Below are 23,523 nucleotides of genomic sequence, written 5' to 3'. Positions count from 1 at the left end.
TAGTTTCCTCATCTTTAAAATCGGAATAAAAGCATATATCTGCACAGTTGTTATACTGGCTAAACGAGTTATACTCTAATGATCTCAATAAATCTGTGTTGAGTCTGATTCACAAGTAATTTCCACGTCTATTTCCCTTCCCAGTTACTGCTCCTAGGTGGCACAATCTTGACATGAATACTCCTCAGTCCTCACACAATTTCTCATTTTTGCAACCATACTTCATTTATTTAAATGGCTAAGAAAGAAGTTAGTCTACAGAAATTAATTTTCAATACAGCTTAAGATTTATTTTCTTTTAGTTTGACATTTTTCATGGGAATAATTCTTAAAGATAATACACATTTCCTTGTTTTCTTCAGCAGAAGGTTTGGAACACATTTTCACTCTTTCTGGATATACTTAGGTTCTTTGTTCAATTCTGATGTATTCTGTTTGATTTTATAATGATCCTTTGCAAAATGGAAAAAAAAAGTTTTTCATACTACAAATGCAATATAGTCTCACTGCATAGAAATAAAAATTGCGAGTTAGCAAAAATAAAAATCCCATCAACACAGAAACAATCAGAGCCTTCATAGGCACACTCATATACCCAAAGAGGCTGAAAGAAAATGATTGATAGATTTGACTACACACAAATTAAAAGTTTCTCCACGTCAGCATCCACATAAACAAAATAAAAAGCAAACTGACAAAATATTTGCACTAACGTAACAGATAATATTATTAATATCTTAAATACATAGTTACTCCTTGCTTTTTAGTCTTGTCTCTCCAGCCAGACTTGGGACTCCTTGAAGGCAAAGAGCAAGTCTTTGGTTTTATAGTGACTCTCATTTCAGGGCTACCTCATCTATCCTTTCCAAACTGAACTGGGTTGATTTGAAGAAGGCTGGACTCAAAGTTCATTTCTAGTTTTGCCTCACAGCATCTCATGCAGAATTGATGTTCAATAAATATTTGTTGAATGAATGAGTGTGTAGAGAATAAAAAGTCATTTCTTGCCTATGAAGTGCTGTTGTTATACGTTGGATTTCTGTAACGAATAGAGCTATGTGTCCCTCTTGACCTCTGTGCCAGCCATCAGCTGCTGAATCTCCTGCTTTCACTGCGTCTCCCCCTCATCCAGGGTATTGTTTCAAATCTCTCAACCACGAGAAATCAGAACACTTATTATGTACCAGGTGCTTTGCCTGGTGATAGGGATAAAGAAACACATACAATGCGCAGATCCTTAAACAACTCGCCATCTTGGGAGGGAAGTTGGGATGCAGCTCAGACAATCTTGATCGACTTTGATAAGCATGACGCCAGAAAGATACACAAGGTTAGGAGTACAAGTCAGAAGGCTGAGTGGACGAATTCGGCCTGTGGCAGGCAACGGAGCTTTATACCTCCCAGCAAACACCTGGACTGAAAACTGGGTTGGGAGGCAGGGCGTGTTCAAAGAATTGTATATTCAAAGATGACCATGTAGGCTCAGAGCAAGGACAAGAATAATAGACAAAGAGAAAAGAAACATAATTTATTGATCACCTATAATGTCCCCGGCATGTTGCCAGGCACTCCCTATGATAGCTAATGATTCTCCCAATGGCTCCTTTGACAAAAGACAAAACTAGAACATTAAACAACAAGATTAAGGTTCTGTAGCCAATAAAAAGAGGGCTCAGGGTTCAAACCTAGGTCTGTCTACCCCCAAAGCCCTTACATGTCATTTTGTTGGGGGAAGATCTATAGAGGCTTCTTCTCACTCAGCTCAGATGCATCTTGAAAGGATGTGGCTGCAAGGAGAATTAAAGTTCATTCTGTTGTCTTTTGTTCCAATAAGAGGGCCCCAGCTGGGGCAGGTGGGATGCTGGCCAGGCAGTACGCTTGTAACTCTCTTTGCAGCTTCACATTCAAACTCTTCTTCCTGTAGGGAGGCGACCCGAGTCTCACTTTGGGGCAGGTTCAATCTGGTTTGGGAAGCTCTTTTCCTGAAAGTGCTCAGGGGAACCCGATATTTAAGGACTCCTCTGAATGGAAGTTGCTGCTAATCTATTATGACCCTCCATGTGACCCTGGGGCTGTGTGTTTGTTTTTTAGAAATTGGCTGCATTGATTTCTGCCCAATGTTACATGTTGCCTGACTGTCTGAGAGGCACTGAGGCAAGAGAAGACAAGAGCTGATCAAAGACAGAGTGGAGGTTTTCTATGTGGCAGCATTAGAGGGGATGCAGAATCTGCCCCAGATATTCCCTCTCTCCTCTGACCTAACACAGTGCCTACGGTTCCACTATAAGCATCAGAGTAAGTTCAGAGCCAGAGGAACCTGTAGAGTCACAAACACCTTGGACAGCGGCAGATGAGTCAACTGAGACCCACTGTGAGGAAGTGCCTTCCTGAGGTCACACAGAGAGGCAATGGCAGCTTTTTCAGCCCTGTAGCCCCAATGCCAGGCACCTACAAGTCACTCACTGAATATTTCTGCATTTATTGATTGAGTCTTATACACAGCACTTTCAAAGGAGTAGAATTATGAGGCCACAATGGGAGAGTAGGAATTCTTAGTAGAGGGAACAGTTGAGGAAAGGTATTAGAGGTAAGAATACAAAAGGTGTGGTTCAGGAATAGGGAGTGATATGCAGATTATAGGGTACACGTAAGGTCTAATGAGAGATGGGGTCCAAATAGATGGATTAGGGCCACATGGTGGGGAATCCTGAATGCCAGAGTGAGACACTGCACCTCTGCCTCTGCTCCATCATCTAGGACCCCTGGACCATTTGCTGAGGATGGCATGTATAGCTTGACTTCTATTGAAATCTGTCATCTTCCTTGATTCCATCATCCATCCATTCACTTAGCAAATGTTTATTGAATGCCTACAACATGTGAGGCACTGGGCTAGGTTCTGGGGATGCAGTAGAGAATGGGATGAAGCAGGCTCCTGACCCCATAAAGCTTATATTCCCATGGGATATAACACAGCAAACACAAATGAGTGAACAGCAGCATAATTACAGACTGTGCTGAAGAAAAGAAGCAGAATGATGTGGTAGGTACCAAGTTGAAGGTAGAACTTTAAATATGATGATCAGGGAAGGCCTCTCTGAGGAGGTGACATTTGAACTGAGACCTAAAAAAATGAGATGGAGCCAGCCATGCAGAGCGATGGGATAAGGCTGGTTCAGCTAGACAAAACTGCAAGTATAAGACTCTACAGATAAAAGAATAAGATAAAAGGATCAGAAATGACCCGGGTAATCTCAGTCATGGGTAAAAAGAATTGGGGGGATCATAGGAAGGCGTCTTGGACACTGGACAAATTAAAAACAGGACGATCCAAACTATAATAACAGAACAAAGTCCCCTCAATATCTAGGTTAAGCTCAATGGTTCTCAAACTTGAATGAGCATAAGAATCATCCAGAGAGTCTGTTAAAAAAGCACCTTCTGGGGCTATAGCCCAAGAGATTTAGAAAATTTTTAAACAAACACCTGAGTTGGTTTTGATGCAGGTCATCCTCAGAGCACATTTGGAGAACCATCGAATTAAAGAGACAAGAAAGGAGGACACAGGAGGAGCGTGACAGGTGTGGGATGCCAGGGGAGGGAGTGAATCAGAGTGAGGATGTGAGGCTATACCATCAGCATCCTGCTTCCATACCTTGTTGTGACCTATTTGTTCTGGCTTCTTCGTGCCCAGATTGGCAAGCTGAGTCATAATGACAGCAATGGATGCTAAAGAGCTCCATTCTGGGAACCCTGGAATCCCTGAGGACAGCAGGATGGAGAATTGTTTTGAGATGGAGGCAAATTATTGCCAATCAGACCCCAGTAGCAGTCATCACACCCATATTTCCCTCCACCGCATCCTCTTTGAGATTCAGGTTAAAAGACAATTCCTGGCTTTCGGGAGGAGAAGGAGTCAAACGTAATGCATTTTCAATGGGCTTGAGGTCCCACTGGACCAGCTGGATGTCATTGTGAGCATGGCGTGGGCTGCTGAGGGGCTCTTCAAAATAGGGCAAAGTCAGTAGCAAAACAATTGGCCATGTCATTCCAAACCCATCTGAGCAAATTACATGGAAAACAAGCAAGAGAGAGTCATTCTGATTTATATAAATATATGTTGCAGATTTCATTAAGATTAGGCCAGCTTTGCAGTTATCACTTGCTGGGTTGTTTGCCTGGTTCTTGATCTTCATTTGCAAATGCCCGTTAGCCTCATAAAGGACTCCCGGTGGCAGGAAGGAAAGCCAACCCTCACCTTGCTCTCTTCTCTCTAGGACCTCAACCAAGGAGATGCCTACCTGGGGACACAGCCTGGAAAAGACCTCAAAATAGATCTCCTCCAGGTACCTAAAGGCAAAAGAGTTGCAGACATACCAGTATAAAAGCCTTCTCAAATCAGAGTCTTTCTGAGGGCTCCAGGCAAGGCAAAAGACCAGATCACCACCTCTCGGTGTTCCCACTTGCAAATGGGCACCCAGCCAGGGGGGACACTCAGAGCCGGTGAATGAGATAATGGTGGTTCTCCATGTCCATTGGGCAGTAATTCAACAATTCCTTTCAATTCAGTTATTAAGCCAAAGGGGGCAGACAGTAAGGTAGATATCAGGGATACAAAGACAAAAAAATTAAAATGTTAAAATTACTTGCCCTAAAGGAATTTGTTCTGACTTAGAGACCGATATATAAACATGATTTCAGGTTTGAGAGAAGCGAAGAAATTCTAATAATGCTGTACATGGCCAAGAGATTTGGGTTTTATCAAGCAGTCTAGAGGTTTTCAAGTCTTCTAGAAACAGCATCTTTTATTTTTCCAAATGAGGTCTTAGGCAGAGCCTCACACAGTTTTTAGAATGGTCTTTCTAAAATGTCCATCTGACCATATCATTCCTTGGCTTAGCACAAGGGTCTGCAAACTCTTTCTATAAAAGGTCAGATAGCGTATGTTTTAGACTTTTTAAGCCAGACAGCCTCTGTTGAAACTATTCAACTCTGTCTTTGCAAAACTAATGAAGAGCCAGACACAGCAAGTACAAGAATGGCAATGGCTGTGTTCAATAGAACTACATTTACAAAAACAGGCAGTCTGCCAGATTGGCCCATGGGTTGTAGTTTGTCCACTCCTGCCTTAGAGTCACTCATAGGCTCCTATCTCCTTAGCATGAGACCCCAGACCTTTTCATGATCTGAACCCCAGCACCCAGTTGACCACTCTGCCTCCTGCCCTCCACCACAGCCTCTGCTCCTGCCAAATGGAACTTTTCTACGTAACTTGAAAACACCATGGCCTTTCACAATGCTATGTCTTCTTTTTTTTTTTTTTTAAACGTCTTTATTGAAGTATAATTGCTTTACAATGGTGTGTTAGTTTCTGCTTTATAACAAAGTGAATCAGTTATACATATACATATGTTCCCATATCTCTTCCCTCTTGCATCTCCCTCCCTCCCACCCTCCCTATCCCACCCCTCTAGGTGGTCACAAAGCACCGAGCTGATATCCCTGTGCTATGCGGCTGCTTCCCACTAGCTATCTATTTTACATTTGGTAGTGTATATATGTCCATGACACTCTCTCACCCTGTCACATCTCACCCCTCCCCCTCCCCATATCCTCAAGTCCATTCTCTAGTAGGTCTGTGTCTTTATTCCCGTCTTGCCACTAGGTTCTTCATGACCTTTTTTTTTTTTTTTTCCTTAGATTCCATATATATGTGTTAGCATACTGTATTTCTTTTTCTCTTTCTGACTTACTTCACTCTGTATGACAGACTCTAACTCCATCCACCTCATTACAAATACCTCCATTTCATTTCTTTTTATGGCTGAGTAATATTCCATTGTATATACGTGCCACATCTTCTTTATCCATTCATCCGATGATGGACACCTAGGTTGCTTCCATGTCCTGGCTATTGTAAACAGAGCTGCAATGAATATTTTGGTACATGACTCTTTCTGAATTATGGTTTTCTCAGGGTATATGCCCAGTAGTGGGATTGCTGGGTCGTATGGTAGTTCTATTTTTACTTTTTTAAGGAACCTCCATACTGTTCTCCATAGTGGCTGTATCAATTTACATTCCCACCAACAGTGCAAGAGTGTTCCCTTTTCTCCACACCCTCTCCAGCATTTATTGTTTCTAGATTTTTTGATGATGGCCATTCTGACCGGTGTGAGATGATACCTCATTGTAGTTTTGATTTGCATTTCTCTAATGATTAATGATGTTGAGCATTCTTTCATGTGTCTGTTGGCAATCTGTATATCTTCTTTGGAGAAATGTCTATTTAGGTCTTCTGCCCATTTTTGGATTGGGTTGTTTGTTTTTTTGTTATTGAGCTGCATGAGCTGCTTGTAAATCTTGGAGATTAATCCTTTGTCCGTTGCTTCATTTGCAAATATTTTCTCCCATTCTGAGGGTTGTCTTTTGGTCTTGTTTATGGTTTCCTTTGCTGTGCAAAAGCTTTTAAGTTTCATTAGGTCCCATTTGTTTATTTGTGTTTTTATTTCCATTTCTCTAGGACCTGGGTCAAAAAGGATCTTGCTGTGATTTATGTCATAGAGTGTTCTGCCTATGTTTTCCTCTAAGAGTTTGATAGTGTCTGGCCTTACACTTAGGTCTTTAATCCATTTTGAGTTTATTTTTGGGTATGGTGTCAGGGAGTGTTCTAATTTCATACTTTTACATGTACCTGTCCAATTTTCCCAGCACCACTTATTGAAGAGGCTGTCTTTTCTCCACTGTATATGCTTGCCTCCTTTGTCAAAGATAAGGTGACCATATGTGCGTGGGCTTATCTCTGGGCTTTCTATCCTGTTCCATTGATCTATATTTCTGTTTTTGTGCCAGTACCAAACTGTCTTGATTACTGTAGCTTTGTAATATAGTCTGAAGTCAGGGAGCCTGATTCCTCCAGCTCCATTTTTCGTTCTCAAGATTGCTTTGGCTATTCGGGGTCTTTTGTGTTTCCATACAAATTGTGAAATTTTTTGTTCTAGTTCTGTGAAAAATGCCAGTGGTAGTTTGATAGGGATTGCATTGAATCTGTAGATTGCTTTGGGTAGCAGAGTCATTTTCACAATGTTGATTCTTCCAATCCAAGAACATGGTATATCTCTCCATCTATTTGTATCATCTTTAATTTCTTTCATCAGTGTCCTATAATTTTCTGCATACAGGTCTTTTGTCTCCTTAGGTAGGTTTATTCCTAGATATTTTATTCATTTTGTTGCAATGGTAAACGGGAGTGTTTTCTTAATTTCACTTTCAGATTTTTCATCATTAGTATATAGGAATGCAAGAGATTTCTGTGCATTAATTTTGTATCCTGCTACTTTACCAAATTAATTGATTAGCTCTAGTAGTTTTCTGGTAGCATCTTTAGGATTCTCTATGTATAGTATCATGTCATCTGCAAACAGTGACAGCTTTACTTCTTCTTTTCCAATTTGGATTCCTTTTATTTCTTTTTCTTCTCTGATTGCTGTGGCTAACACTTCCAAAACTATGTTGAATAATAGTGGTGAGAGTGGGCAAACTTGTCTTGTTCCTGATCTTAGTGGAAATGGTTTCAGTTTTTCACCATTGAGGACAATGTTGGCTGTGGGTTTGTCATATATGGCCTTTATTATGTTGAGGAAAGTTCCCTCTATGCCTACTTTCTGCAGGGCTTTTATCATAAATGGGTGTTGAATTTTGTCGAAAGCTTTCTCTGCATCTATTGAGATGATCATATGGTTTTTCTCCTTCAATTTGTTAATATGATGTATCACGTTGATTGATTTGCGTATATTGAAGAATCCTTGCATTCCTGGAATAAACCCCACTTGATCATGGTGTATAATCCTTTTAATGTGCTGTTGGATTCTGTTTGCTAGTATTTTGTTGAGGATTTTTGCATCTATGTTCATCAGTGATATTGGCCTGTAGTTTTCTTTCTTTGTGACATCTTTGTCTGGTTTTGGTATCAGGGTGATGGTGGCCTCGTAGAATGAGTTGGGGAGTGTTCCTCCCTCTGCAATACTTTGGAAGAGTTTGAGAAGGATAGGTGTTAGCTCTTCTCTAAATGTTTGATAGAATTCGCCTGTGAAGCCATCTGGTCCTGGGCTTTTGTGTGTTGGAAGATTTTTAATCACAGTTTCAATTTCAGTGCTTGTGATTGGTCTGTTCATATTTTCTATTTCTTCCTGGTTCAGTCTCGGCAGGTTGTGCATTTCTAAGAATCTGTCCATTTCTTCCAGGTTGTCCATTTTATTGGCATAGAGTTGCTTGTAGTAATCTCTCATGATCGTTTGTATTTCTGCAGTGTCAGTGGTTACTTCTCCTTTTTCATTTCTAATTCTATTGATTTGAGTCTTCTCCCTTTTTCTCTTGATGAGTCTGGCTAATGGTTTATCAAGTTTGTTTATCTTCTCAAAGAACCAGCTTTTAGTTTCATTGATTTTTGCTATTGTTTCCTTCATTTCTTTTTCATTTATTTCTGATCTGATCTTTATGATTTCTTTCCTTCTGCTAGCTTTGGGGTTTTTTTGTTCTTCTTTCTCTAATTGCTTTAGGTGCAAGGTTAGGTTGTTTATTCGAGATGTTTCCTGTTTCTTGATGTAGGCTTGTATTGCTATAAACTTCCCTCTTAGAACTGCTTTTGCTGCATCCCATAGGTTTTGGGTCGTCGTGTCTCCATTGTCATTTGTTTCTAGGTATTTTTTGATTTCCCCTTTGATTTCTTCAGTGATCACTTCGTTATTAAGTAGTGTATTGTGTAGCCTCCACGTGTTTGTATTTTTTACAGATCTTTTCCTGTAATGGATATCTAGTCTCATAGCGTTGTGGTCGGAAAAGATACTTGATACGATTTCAATTTTTTAAAATTTACCAAGGCTTGATTTGTGACCCAAGATATGATCTATCCTGGAGAATGTTCCATGAGCACTTGAGAAAAATGTGTATTCTGTTGTTTTTGGGTGGAATGTCCTATAAATATCAATTAAGTCCATCTTGTTTAATGTATCATTTAAAGCTTGTGTTTCCTTATTTATGTTCATTTTGGATGATCTGTCCATTGGTGAAAGTGGGGTGTTAAAGTCCCCTACTATGATTGTGTTACTGTCGATTTCCCCTTTTATGGCTGTTAGTATTTGCTTTATGTATTGAGGTGCTCCTATGTTGGGTGCATAAATATTTACAATTGTTATACCTTCCTCTTGGATCGATCCCTTGATCATTATATAGTGTCCTTCTTTGTCTCTTGTAATAGTCTTTATTTTAAAGTCTATTTTGTCTGATATGAGAATTGTTACTCCAGCTTTCTTTTGATTTCCATTTGCATGGAATATCTTTTTCCATCCCCTCACTTTCAGTCTGTATGTGTCTCTAGGTCTGAAGTGGGTATCTTGTAGACAGCATATATATGGGTCTTGTTTTTGTATCCATTCAGCCAGTCTGTGTCTTTTGGTGGGAGCATTTAATCCATTTACATTTAAGGTAATTATCGATATGTATTTTCCTATTCCCATTTTCTTAAATGTTTTGGGTTTGTTATTGTAGGTGTTTTCCTTCTCTTGTGTTTCTTGCCTAGAGAAGTTCCTTTAGCATTTGTTGTAAAGCTGGTTTGGTGGTGCTGAACTCTCTCAGCTTTTGCTTGTCTGTAAAGGTTTTAATTTCCCCATCAAATCTGAATGAGATCCTTGCTGGGTAGAATGCTATGTCTTCTTACGTGCTGTTTCCTCTAGCTGAATTGTCTTTCCTTTCATCATCGAGGAAATTCTTATTTCTTCTTCACATTCTAGCACAACTGTTTTCTCGCTATGGTCTGAGTGTTTGTGTCCCCTCCGAAATTGGTATGTTGAAATCCTATTGCCCAGTGTGATGGGGTTATTGGGAGATGAGGCCTTTGGGAGGTGACTGGGTCATGAGGGCAGAGCTCTCATGAATGAGATTAATGTCTTTATCGAAGAGGCCCAAGAGAGTTCCCTTTCTCCCTCTACCACATGATGGTGCAATGAGAAGCCTGCAACCCAGAAGATTGCACTCACCCAACCATGCTGGCACCTTGATCTTATACTTCCAGCATCTAGAACTAGAAGAAATAAATTTCTGTTGTTTATAAGCCACCCAGTCTATGGTATTTAGTCACAGCAGCTGAAACAGTATAAGACACCCCTCAACTCACTTTTTTTTACAACACCTGATTATTTTGAAATACTGATTATTTCTATGCCTATCTATTGCAGCAGAGACCACGTCCTTATTCTTCTCTGGATCCCAGCTCCCAAGACTAAGGAATGTTTGATAAATGAAACAATTTCATCTCAGGGAAAGCTATAGCACATTCAAAGTTCATGGCAAGTTTGATAGGGGCCAATGTCATTATCCTGGGAGTCAAATCTGGTGAGTGGGGCCCACAGCAGAAATCTCAGGAAGAAGCAATACTTGGAATCATTTAGGTAGAAGCCAGAGAATTCCAACCAGCCTGTATTAGAGCAGTCTCCACTGTTCTGTGGAGACAGATACAATGGTGAGACAGATAGACATGGACAGCTTTTCAGAAGCCCATCAAGTAAGCTGCAGTGGGTGGGGACAGATCGGGATCAAGTTCTAGTACGAGGAGGGACACTGGAGAGTCAATCAGAAGGCAAGACAGAATGAGGAAATAGAGAAGAGAAAAAGAAAGACCACCCACCCACCCACCTCCCGGCCAGGCTGTGGGAATCAAGGTAGCAAAACTCTAATGCCAGATGCCACTCACTGGTACATTGGAACTCATCACTATTCTATTCTGCTGGCTTGGATACCCCTGGATCTTGAAGTCAGTATCGTTGAGCATCACAGCTGACATTGTCTGGGTCTATGGTCAGATGGCCCTGAAGCCTAGCTTACATGGCCCAGTTGAGGAACCCCAAGCCCCCCAAATGGTATAGAGACTAGCCTTCATCAGGGTCGATATTGCCAGAGACATGCCTTTCCTTTCCTTCGACATGGCGCTACCATTTTATCCTGTGAATTGAAAAAAAAAAAAAAAACCCACCATAGTCAAGTCCTTTTCACTGAGATTCCTTTTAGCTTTCTTCTTTAACCTTCAATATCCTCTCCATGAACACCTTGTAGAGCCTCCTTCTAAGCTTTTTTGGGTTTTGGTGTTAGAGTTCAGCCTCCCCACACCAAGAACAGACAACAAAGGCTGTCTACCAGGGAGGATTTACACATTCAGCAGCCCAGCTTCTCTTTCCTCTTCTCCATTAAAGACAGAAGGGACTGCAGAAGCATTGATCTCTGAGTGGTCTGTGGCCAGGAGGTGGAGAGATAAAACTGCTTTGTTGAGGACCCAAGGGAAAACTGGGCTGTGGCTGCCTGAGTTTTATCAAAAGAAAAATGGTTACAGCACTTCTATTTTTCTTAATAAGTAATGCAAGAAAAAAAACGCTTGTAAGTAAGAATATAAAATTAAATTTGCCAAATATGCTGAGAGTTGGTCCTTGGAGAAACTCTTATCTTTGCTGCATAGTCAAACATATCACCTTGGGAGTGCCAGGCAATTACTGTGTGGCACAGATTAAATTTGTTCTTGTGTAGACAATATTATCTGGCAGCAGAGACAGGAAACTTCAGTACCTATTTTAGTAAACACAATTCCAAATTTTGAGGGAGGACTTCTGCGGGTTCTTCATGGTTGTTGCCAACAGGACCAGTCCAAGTTCCCAAATGGTGGGACTTGTCAAGCCACCTGGGAAGGGGTGAAGTGAAGAGAGCAGGCATCCTCCAGGCTTTTTGATAGATTGACATTTCTCAAATTTTGGGCTGGACAGTTTGTGGAAAAACACTGACATTCACTAGCATATCCATAAAGACCATAACGCCAGTTTTGTTTTCCCTAAAATGAGTTTAAGTTATTTTTAGGGAATAATTCATTCTCACTTGTATGTATAAACACATACATACTCACTTATCCAAAACTGTAATAATTTCATTTGGAAGAATGATATGGCATAGTGATGGAGCCCCCGCCAATTTCAGGCTAGTGTCAAATACCGTTCGGGGGAAAGTAATGTGGATGTTCAAATATGTTGCATGTTGGAAAAAGAAGGTAAGCCAGACCCATTCCTCTGTTCACTATCTTAGTTCACTATACCTTTGTCAGATGCCAGGTACTGGGTGTCAGCAGAACGAAAACAGCTATCACTCTGTTTGTCAAAACTATGTCTTCCCCAGGAGGGGTCCATCTCCCGTGGGACTGCAGGCGCCTCTTGAAAAGAAGAGCCTGGTCAGCTTGCTGCTCTCTGACAATTCAAGACTTTTACGGTTTAGTTTGAGGCTCTTTTTTAAAAACAAAATTTCTGATCAGCTGCTCACTACAACTGAAGTGTTACTTTGTCAAAATATTTATTCCTTTGTGTGACATGCTAGATTCCCATGGATGTAGCTGATCATTTCTATTGTAAATATTACCTAACTTTACATAAACAATATCATAATAAACCATTTTTGCATAAAAAAAAAAACTGTGCCTTCAGTAGATGCTTCATTCCAGATGACCACATGTGATCATTTAAGTACTATTTTACCATTGGGTACTATAAGTTACTAATGGTCTAGTCTTTAATGGTAACCAGGGCTTCACTACCTTCAACTTAGCCAGGTCACATAACCTAGTGCAGATTTTCATCCTTGGGAATCCAATGGCTATAACCATTTCTGGCACCACATATTGTATCCATCAGGGCTTAGCTACAGATGGCAAGACTCCTTTAACAATTTTTGAGAGATTTAATACAGGGAATTATTAGAGGAGCTAGAGACACAGACTGTAGATATGTCCTTCAAGATTGATTTCTAGAATAGCACTGTAGAATTGGCTACCAGAGGAACTACTGCCTGTTTCACAGGAAGGATGCTAAAGGCTAGGAAGGCACTGCAGGGACTCTTGGTTCCAAGGTCATGTCAAGACTGCAAGGTCAATACCAGCAACACAGTGCCTCCTATGATACAACCTTCCCTGCCTAACCTGGGTCTGATTCAAGTGCTGTCAAGTGTGTCTGAAAGCAAAACCAAAAATCATATCCAAAATCTTAGCTCCAAGGGAGTCTAAGAAATCCACTTTTAGTTTTCCAGTCTCTGTAGCACTGAAGAAAGGATACTTGAAGGAGGTGGCCATAAGAAGTGGAGGGAGCAACCTATGGTAACTTCTTCTCTACCACTATGAGTTCCATCCAAATTCTCAAATTGTGAGTCAACTAGCCAACTATTTGCTGAGGTCTTTTTGTGCACAAAATACCTTAGAGGATACAGAGATGTATGAGGTGCGTCTAAAGTAAGATGTTCACTGATTTCACCTGAATTAATGCATTTGGAATGAAAGCTCATCTTCAAAGGGGAATACTTTGCAGATCTTACATGATACAGTCTTGCCTTAGAACTTTTCTGGATCATCGATTAGGAATGGCCTGTACTTCATAAGCATACGCTCAAATGTACACTTGAAAATCAGGCTTATCATTTGAAAATCTTGCCTGTCAGAGTACTATCTCATGTTGGCTATGTGCCACGCACTGTACTATGTTTTTTACACACCTTATCTTTTTTCAATTGCACAACAAATTGCACTGTGAAATACATGCTATTACCATTTCCATTTCACTACAAGAAGTGGAAGCTTGGAAATGTTACGTGATTTTCCAAAGTCAAACAACATTTTCTAAGTGTCAGGTAGGAGATGGGAACTGAGGGCTTTGTGGCTTCAAAGGCCTTTCTCTTGCTATAACATTACGTTCCTTTCCTAAACTAAGAGAATGGAGTTTCTCCATATTGCCTGGTAGCCCACCATATTGCTCAGGCTTGGGTCCCAGTGACCTTCAACTCTTTCCAAATAGGGCAACCTCTCAGTGCACAAAGATGTCTTTGAGTTGGTTATTCCTACTGAAGAAATTCGAGTAAATATGGCCTAGAATCTGCAGCTTCCTTAGGTGGCTACCCAAAAAAGGGATAATAATCAACCACATATAATAATCAGAGGATGCGTAATCAATACCTATCAAGTTTTATAAGGTGATATGTGCTTATTTAAAATTTAGACATGTTACGTCATTATAACACCTTGGTAATATTTGGCTCCTGTTTTCATGTTATATATAATTTGTTCCCTCCGTCACCTTTTTCCATCCTGATACAATACAATATTGAAGTTTAATACATGAGTTCAATTTAGTTTTGATTCCTGGATCATCCAGTTGCTAGTAGTAGAGACTTGAGCTACTTATTCTCTCTTAAGCCTCATTTTTCTCATAAATAAAATGGTGGTAGTAGTAGAACCTACTTTATATGGTTATTTATAGAGTTGTTGAACAGATTAAATCTGATAATCATTGAAAGCATCGGCATTCTCTCTGATAAATAGTAAACACTGAATAACTGTGAGATATTATTAATTATTAATCATATAAAAACTTTGCACTTGGTGCCTTGAAAGTTCTCATCTTTGCTAATTCAACAAACACTTGCCAAGCACTGGAGATTAAAAAGGAGTCTGGTATGGCCTCAGCCCTCTAGTTGTTCACTATGTGGTGGAGGACACAGATCTGTAAATAATTCAATGGAGGTAAAAGTCTAGAGCATCCGTCCGTGGTGCATATCTAACCTGGCTTCAGTGCAGGCATTGGAGTGAGTGGATAGTTCTACTTGGCTGTAATACCTGGGGAGGCTTCAAAAAGGTGATGCTTGAGATGAATCTAGAGAGATGGATTCCAGAGGGTGAAAAGAAAGGAAATTCCAGACAGAAAGAAAAGTAGGAACAAAAGCAAGCTGACATGAAGGGAAACATGGGCAATGGAGCAAATCTCAAGCACGGGGTGGGAGGCAGGTGAATTTACAGCATGGTGGGAAATCACCATAAACAGTTACATACAATGTCAGTTCACATAGCTATAAACCGTATTAATCTCAGTGCTCCACGTGGCCCAGTCTCTTCAGAGTCACCTTCAAAGAGTCCAGTTGCCAAGAGGTAATTAATGGCAATCAAATTTTTCCCAGCTGTCTTACTTTAAATGTTAAGGGATGGGGATACAATTGACTCTCCTAATAATTATTTTTATAAGTTTTGTGTCCCTCTCCCTAAACTCTCGCACTCAGCAGAATATCTTTCCCGTCTCCACTCCCCGAGTCCCTGCATGCATCTTCTTCATGCAATGCTCCTCCTTCCACCACCCCAGCCACCACCACCCCTAGGCACCTGTTGGCTCACAGCTGCTGGCCAGTCCTAGTGGCACTAACATGCAATTCTCAACCTTGTTATGCTACAAGACAGCACAGAAGAGGCACTGAGATGCTGGTGGGGTTCCGGTGGTTTTGAAGAAAAAGAAGCCACCTCTATCTCAGTGGCTCATCGAAGGCCTCGGGCAACAAATGGCACAAGAGTTGGAATTATGCTGTTTGAGAGAATTCGGACAGGTGGAAAAGGAGAAAGAGGTTACTGGGGGGGAAGAAGGACAGAGGGTAATGGACCCAACATTGATACATCATTTCCATGCATTGGGGCTGGTTGCGTCCCCTTTGCTCTCATCATGCCTGTGCTGGAGGTTTTCTGAGCGATCACAGCATTATGGAGGTGGAAGGAAACTCAGATACTCTGTTGTCCTGCTCTCTAGCTTTAGAGATAAAATTAAGACCCAGAGGGAAAAGAAAAGGACATACGGACTCTTGCTTAAAATTCCAAAATTTACTTTTCCTGAGAATCACTTCTTTGACCAGAGTTCCAATCTAGATTCATCATCCCCAGGAAACTGTGCTGTGACTAGTCGTGATTGTGAATATATAGTCACAAAAATGTAGGAAATAGGCAGATGTGCGTTTGTGTCTTCCTTTTAAAAGGGATTGACTCCCTGGGGTATGTGCTTCAGGATTCACTTTACCAAGGATGGAACTGGGCGGGGGGAAGACAGTGTGGAATGAGAATTTTCTGAGCTGGGACTAACTCTAATTCTATCTGGGCTCTGCCTCTTATTGTGGTCAAGTTACTTAGCCTCTCTGAGCTTCCGTTTCCCAATCTGGAGAATGGAGTGTGTAGTTACACTTCCTCCCTGTGTTGTAAGATCGATGGAGATCATGTGCCCAAAGCACCTGGAAGAGGAACTGGCACCTAACCCCCCTGCTCGGTCAGTGCTAGCTAATGTTATTAGTTCTGTTGAACAAACAAATTTTGCCAGTGCCTTGCAGCAAAGACATTCTAATATGCTCAGTGTGCAATTCAATCTTATTTACTGTGCTTATCTTGTCTTCTGAGCCGTGGTCAGTATTCACAGGCAAGGGGTTCCGTTGGCAGCTGCAGCATTGATTGTGGGGTCACCTGGGATCTTTGGGCCTTTAGGTTGGGCCCTTCCTCCAGATGGCCATGCCACACAGCCTTTGGGGGGCAGGGCTCTGCCAGGTGTGCCTGGCGTGGAGTGTGCAGGCAGCAGGGCTGGTGCAGCCTCCGTCCTGGCTGGGCAAGGTAAGCAGACAGATGCTGGCTCTAACACAGACGTTGCCCAGGAGAGAAGCAGTCACTGGTGTCCGGATTTGCTAATTACATTGCCTGCTGACATGTTTTCACACAGCCCTGGAGTAGCTCTGGCGGTTAGAAAAGGATGCTTCCTGCCTCTCATTTTCTGGCAATTTTTCCCCCAGTGACAAAGCCTGGCTCAGTTACGAGATTTGTTTTTCAGACAAAGGCTCTTGTGCCGTGCCTAGTTTTTCCAGCAGGACAGCTCTTAGACTAGAAAGAAAATCCATATGGCCAAGTTCACCTGGCAGCTCATGAGCTCAGTAGGGCTCCTCCTTCCATTTGGATACCAGCTTCTTCCACTGGACCTTCTCTCTTAAAGGTAAGACACACTGATGATTTAGCTTGTTCCATGCCAGAGAATTCACCAAAACTCACCATACACATCCTTTAATCCACTGTGTTTACCATGTTTACTATAATACTTCTGCCTCTTTATTCCAAGCATGGCTGTGTTTCCCAGTGGGAAGGGATAGCCTTTGCTATCAGAAGTCTTGAGTCTGAATTCTGGCTCTGCCCCAACACAGTTTTGTGACCTTGGACGAGTGATTTCCCTTCTCGGGGCTCAGTCACCTTGCGTGTAAAATGTGGATAGTACAGCGTACCCCTTCGTATTGCAAAGACTGAAGGAGTTAAGTTATGTAAATTACTTGATACTGTGCCTGGAGCATCGTAAGTTCTCATTAACATCCCCACTATTATTTCATGTAACTAGCTGTAGAACAAATAAAGTCACAGCTCTTTTAATAGTACACTTAATTTCTCAAGCTTCCCATATGCCCAGATTATCAAGAAGCCCAGAGTTTCCTATGGGGGTCTTCCCCATTTCTCCTGAATGCTCCAAGAATGTTTAATCAGCACAAAAAAAGGCGGCTGTGTTTGCAGATACTTTACAGAAAGATAGATGATCTATCTATAGAGGCTGCTGGCTGGATCACCAGCCAGCAGATGAGCCTCTATTTCCTCCCCTTGCTTCATACAGGGTTGACTTTAAAATCTGGGCCACATTGTCCAGTGAGCCCATGTGTTGCTGCCGTGATGCCCGTGCTGCCAGCAGCGGTTTTTCCAGGATATGTAGGTGGAGGGCAAGGCAGCCTCCATCCCCAGTGGAAAGCAGATCTTTGGTCCAGGGTCTATCCTTTAGGTACAGTGACACTTACTATTACTGATCCTTCTGTGGGCCATAGCTTGTTAGTTTAGATAACAGTGTCCCGTGCAATCATCAGAGAGGTTCTAATAACACTGAAACTTAAAAGCAACAGGCTCAAAATAAATGCTGGCTCCTTTGCTACCCACAGGCTCCTTAGCCTCCATGCAAACATGTTCTCTCTCATCACCAGTGACTGGCTTGTATGTCTACTGACACTGTTCCTTATCTTTATACCTTATTTCCCCAACTAGAGCTCAGATTTGTTTGTACCTCAAGGGGGAAAAAAATAACAGGGTCAGGTAGAGAGACTCAGAATACTGTGAAGATGAATCATGCAGACTCAGAATCCAGATGATCTGTGTTCAAATGTGGTTGCCTCCTGTGTGTCCTTGGGCAATTTACTTGACCTCTCTGGGTCTCCAACCCCACATCTGAAAAATGAGGATCCTAATAGTAACTCATAAGGCTGTAGGGATTAAACTTTTTGATATACACAAAGCACTGAGACAAGGCTTGGCATCTACAAAGCACGCCATAAAGGTGAACTGTTATAAATATAATTCCTAGATCTATCACTACTCACCTGTGTGATTACGGGCAATACATTGTCTCTCCAACTTTAGCTTCCTGGTACATTAAATGGAACAGATGGAAATATAACTATATGCTGAGTCATAAGATCTGGTTTCCAGTCCCAATCTGGCCCTAATTAGCTCGGGATATTGACAAGTAATTCTATTTCATTGTGCCTCCATATTCTCACCTATAAAACAAGAGAGCAGGGTCCGATCATCTCTAAAATCCTGTGAGTCTAAAGATAGGTGTTTCTATTATCTTAGTATATTGCTGAGTAGAGCTCAATATCAATGATCCTTTAAACCCATAATGTAGTTTTTATTGTCCATATATAATTACAATTACTTCATGGGGCTGTATCAAATGGGAGTATACATAAAGTCTCATTCGCTATTTACAAGCACCGTATGGGAAAATAATATTGACAAGAACCACTGACATTATTTCAGTGCTTACCGTGTGCCAAGTTCTGTGTTAAATACTTTACATGCTCTGCTTCCTTTAAGCTCCACAATGGCCTTGTGAGTTAGCTATTACTCTCATTCCCACTGTTCACATGAGAAATCGAGAGTCAGAGGTTTAAGTAATGTGCTCAGTGCTACACAACCAGCAAGTGGCGGAGATGGGGTTCAAGAATGGGCCTAGTACCGTATGCTAACACATATATATGGAATCTAAAAAAAAAAAAAAAACAAGGTTCTTAAGAACCTAGGAGCAGGACAGGAATAAAGACACAGACATAGAGAAGGACTTGAGGACACGGGGAGGGGAAAGGATAAGCTGGGACGAAATGAGAGAGTGGCATGGACATATATACACTACCAAATGTAAAATCGATAGCTAGTGGGGAGCAGCCGCATAGCACAGGGAGATCAGCTCGGTGCTCTGTGACCACCTAGAGGGGTGGAATAGGGAGGGTGGGAGGGAGATGCAAGAGGGAGGAGATACGGGGATATATGTATATGTATAGCTGATTCACTTTGTTATAAAGCAGAAACTAACACACCATTGTAAAGCAATTATACTCCAATAAAGATGTTTAAAAAAAAGAATGGGCCTGTCTGACCCACGAGAAACCCACTGTTCTGTAGACAGGCAGTTATTAATGAACCTGCCTTACGGAGGGAGACTCTGAGACTCAAGCAGCAAATAATGTGCCCAAGTTTGCTTGCAAGTTAGTGGCACAGCCGAGACAAGAAGCCAGGCTTTTCTTCCCTGTCTGGAGTGTTCTAAGCCCTCCAGCCTCTCAAACCCGATAGCTCGTGGAATCAATGAATACAAATGAGGGCTGATTTGTATTCATTTCCAGCTAACCGACAGATTTACACTCTCTCGGTTGCATGCCTCCAAAAAACACATTCTCATGCATATACCGTCCAGGTTTCAGGGACCTGTCCTCTCTCTCTGACTCACTCTCTGGCCCTGGGAAGCTAACATAATAGCCCCCTTTGCGAGCTTATCAGAACCAAACTCCAACAAGGACCTCAGTCAGCACTGGTGTGACAGTGACAGATGCTACTGCTTTTCCAGGTAGGAAAACCAAAGACGGAGGTCCCTAACTGCAAATGGCAGACCACCCAAGACGAAGCAAACTGTGATAGATCTCAGGACTGGAAACAGTTGCATGAGGCTTTGGAAGGAATTCCCTAGGCTAATTAAATGTGGGATAATGATACATAAAGTAAGTGGTACAGCATGGGGGGAGGGGGGAAGCGCTGTGTTCCCTCTGTTTAATGGTTCTGCATTCATGGGGGCATCTGTCATTTGGGTACCAAGTCTTAGGCACTATCCTTAAAGGTGAAATCCAAGGAGGAAGCTCTGCTCTGCTTTAAATAGAGAATAAAGATTTTATTGGAAAAATTAATAAATTCATTAACAAAAGATAAGTGATAGAGCTGAAGGGCTAAATGCAAGGCTTAGCACACAGTATGGGTTCAAGGGATATTTGTTGAATTAATTCATCTCTTCTTTTAATCAGGTAGGTCCTACATAGCTGCATTAAGGCCAGATTAAGTGATAGAGTTTACAATTAGACAAGTCTGAATCCAAACCTTCTGGCTGCTGCCCACTACTTCTACCAACCTAGAAAGGCTCCTATTGACTCTAATCCTCAATTTCCTTATGTGTACACTTAATTGCAGCACTTCTCTGAAAATTAAGTGAAACCTATATAAAATAATTCAGTTAATCACCACGACCATTTTGGTAGACTTGAGTACTTAGACTACACCAATGCAACTCAGAAAAGTTGCTTTAAACTGTATGTATCATTTATTCATGCTTTCATTCAAATCATTTATTCACGCTTTCATTCAACAAACCTGTTTTTTGGAGGAGCAAGTCTGATCTTCTCCTCAGACTAAAGGGACCATGAAAACCAGCTTTGAAGAGCAAAGTTCAACCTGAACTTAGTGGACATTTAAGATTGAATAACTCTGCCCTGGGGAACTGTACTCAGGTGAAAATTTTGCATGTTTATGTAGTTGTCCTGTTGGGGCCAGAGAGTAAAGTCACATCTCTCTGGATGGGGCTGGGTTTACCTGAAAGCAGGGCACAGTCTGCCAATCTAATGAGAAGATGCAGAATGTGGGGTGGAAATGAGGATGCAGAAGGTTGTCCTTGATCTGGGTGAGAACAGAACCTCTTCTTCCTTCTGAACTGGACACTGAGGACTTCAGGACTGGTGATGGGGATATGCACAAGGACACTCATGGTGGAAAGTGCATCCATGGTCCTCTGACCTGTGAAGATAGCCTGGAAACTAGTTAAGGAGACTCCAAGTGAAAAGTTTCATAGGGTGGGTCTTGGCCTGTAGAGCCACATCTCAGAGGTACAAGTTCCATAATATGCTAATGTAGTAAATGTAAATATGAGTTTTGAGATATTAATGCAAATGTGATGATAATGTGTCTTCTCAGCTAGGAAATCCAGAAAAGCTACCAACAGAGAGGTTACATTCATTTTTATTTCATGGGAATTGAGAACTGCATTAACAGACACAATGTCTGTAATCACACTGGCTTCTAGAAAGCTTGGAGGAAAATTTTTGACCAACCCCAATATTCATTGAAAAATGTTTACTCAGTGCCTACTCTGAGCCAGGTTTTCAATGTCTGCTTTTGGGCTACACTGTTCTTTTCCTTTTTTTTTTTTTTTAATTTTGTTTCTAATTTTTGCTAGCTTGTCTTTTTTATGTTCTCTTGTAAGATGCCTGAAATTCTTTCTGAAACAAGGCAGGGTGTAATTAAGCCATGTGATACAACTGCCGAAGGAAGCTGACACCACGTTCAGATGCATTAATCATCATTCTTACATTTGAATAGTTTTACAATTTACAAAGAACTTTTACATATGTTCTTTCATCTGATTTGCATTCAACGTTTGGAGGTAAACAGGGATTGCTTTCCCCATTTTATCAAAGAGAAAGCTGAGACTTAGTGTGGTTAAAAGATTTGCTTATAGTGGGTGGATCCTGGACTTGAATCCATTACTATGACACTCCAGTTTTCTTTCCATTACACCAAGCTAAATCATATATATGGAGCATAATATTCTCCTCATACCCGAGGAGAACAGACTGCATTTGGAATATGGTGTCCAATTCTGTAAGCTTTGAGAGAATTACCAACATGATGAGAGTCTGGATGCCACGTCATAAGGAGATTTATCAAATAGCCCGGGAGTAATAGCTTGAAGGATAGAATTCTAAGGCATGTTAGCTGACAAAGTATTTCACCATCTTGGAGGGCACTCATTCTTAAATTCTTCAGTGGTAGATTTTGAGCCAATGGATAGATGACAGAGGAATCCCGTGAGGTTACACCTGCCAATTGATAACCTCTCCAATATCCATTCTACCCGTGTCAGTAAAGATAATTTTGATTTCAAAGAGTAGAAACCCCAACTCAAACAGTTAAATAATCGAGATATAGGGAGCTATGGCTGGGGAAGTGTCCAGGCATGGAACTACTAGGAACTCAACGACATTGCTGATAACCAGGTCCTTTCCATCTCCCTTCTGCTACCAATAGCAGTAGCTTCTTTCTAAGTCTGACTGCTATTATTGTCACAAAACAGCTGCTGGTGGCAATCAGGACCTTATACTTTCCTATTTATCTCCCTCAAGGAGAGAGGATAACCTCTTCTTTAAGCATGGAATATAAATCTTCCCTCTTTATCTGCTTGGTTCAACTTAGGTTATGGCCTAACCCCAAGCCAATCACAGTCACCAGAGGAGTTCCATGTACTGACCGTATTAGGCTAATCAGGAGTTAACCATGAAATTCACCCAGGGGTAGAGTGGCTTCTTCTGGGTCACATGAACTGCATGGATAATGAATAAAATCTGGTTTCTGTTGGAAGAGTGGAAGGATTGTAGGGTAGCCGACAGTGTTCATTACACTCTCCTTCCCATGGCCTTGGAACTCTCGGGACCCTTGACTTAGGTTCAGTCCATCACCATATTTCACCATCCTGGCCCCATGAATTATTAGGTCTTAATCCTATCTAGTCAGAAGAAGCCTCACAAGTTTTGCTTGATTGGCTGGAGTAGAAGCTCTTTCTCTCTTCCTCTATGTAACAGGGGTGTGTGTCTAGAAAGCCCTTGAACTGCTCATTCTTTTCTTATTACACAGGAAAATCATCCTAAGCAGGGTGCTGACACCTGGAGGATGTCAGGGCAGAGATAATTCCCGAGAAATGGAAGAGAACCCTGGGGACACTGGATTTCTGACTCAAACTACACCTAAAACTCACCCTAACACTGAATTTCTCAATCACTGAGTTGATAAGTCCTCATTATTAAAAAATCCAACTTTGGTTGCACTTTCCTTTTCTTGAAACATGAAGAATCCTTACTGACACAGCAGAATCCAGTTCAATCAATTGAAAATGTTTCTAATCGTCAGAACTGTCTTTAAAATGAAAAAGGCCGCCTCCTGTTCTCTTCCGTTTTCCGTCACTGGAGGTGTTCATGCAGAGTCTGGCAACCATCTGTCCAGGAGGCTATAAAAAGGATTTCTACGTTGGTGGGAAACTGAAAACCACCTTCTAAGAACACTTCCAATTCCGATATGCTAATACCTCTATTAAGTCAAGAAGAAAGTAGAAGGTTTGTTAAAACATGTACAGTAGAATCTAAATCAAAGTTACTTGGATGAAAGATAAGAGCCTTTCCCTCTGAAGCAGAACCAGAGAAGAGTCATGATTCATTCATTTGCTCTTTGATTCATTCATTTCTTCAATAGATGTGCATTTGATCTCCAAATAT

This window comes from Eubalaena glacialis, chromosome 11, assembly GCF_028564815.1.
Source record: "Eubalaena glacialis isolate mEubGla1 chromosome 11, mEubGla1.1.hap2.+ XY, whole genome shotgun sequence".
Classification (NCBI taxonomy): Eukaryota; Metazoa; Chordata; class Mammalia; order Artiodactyla; family Balaenidae; genus Eubalaena; species Eubalaena glacialis.
Note: the sequence above shows the minus strand (reverse complement) of the source record.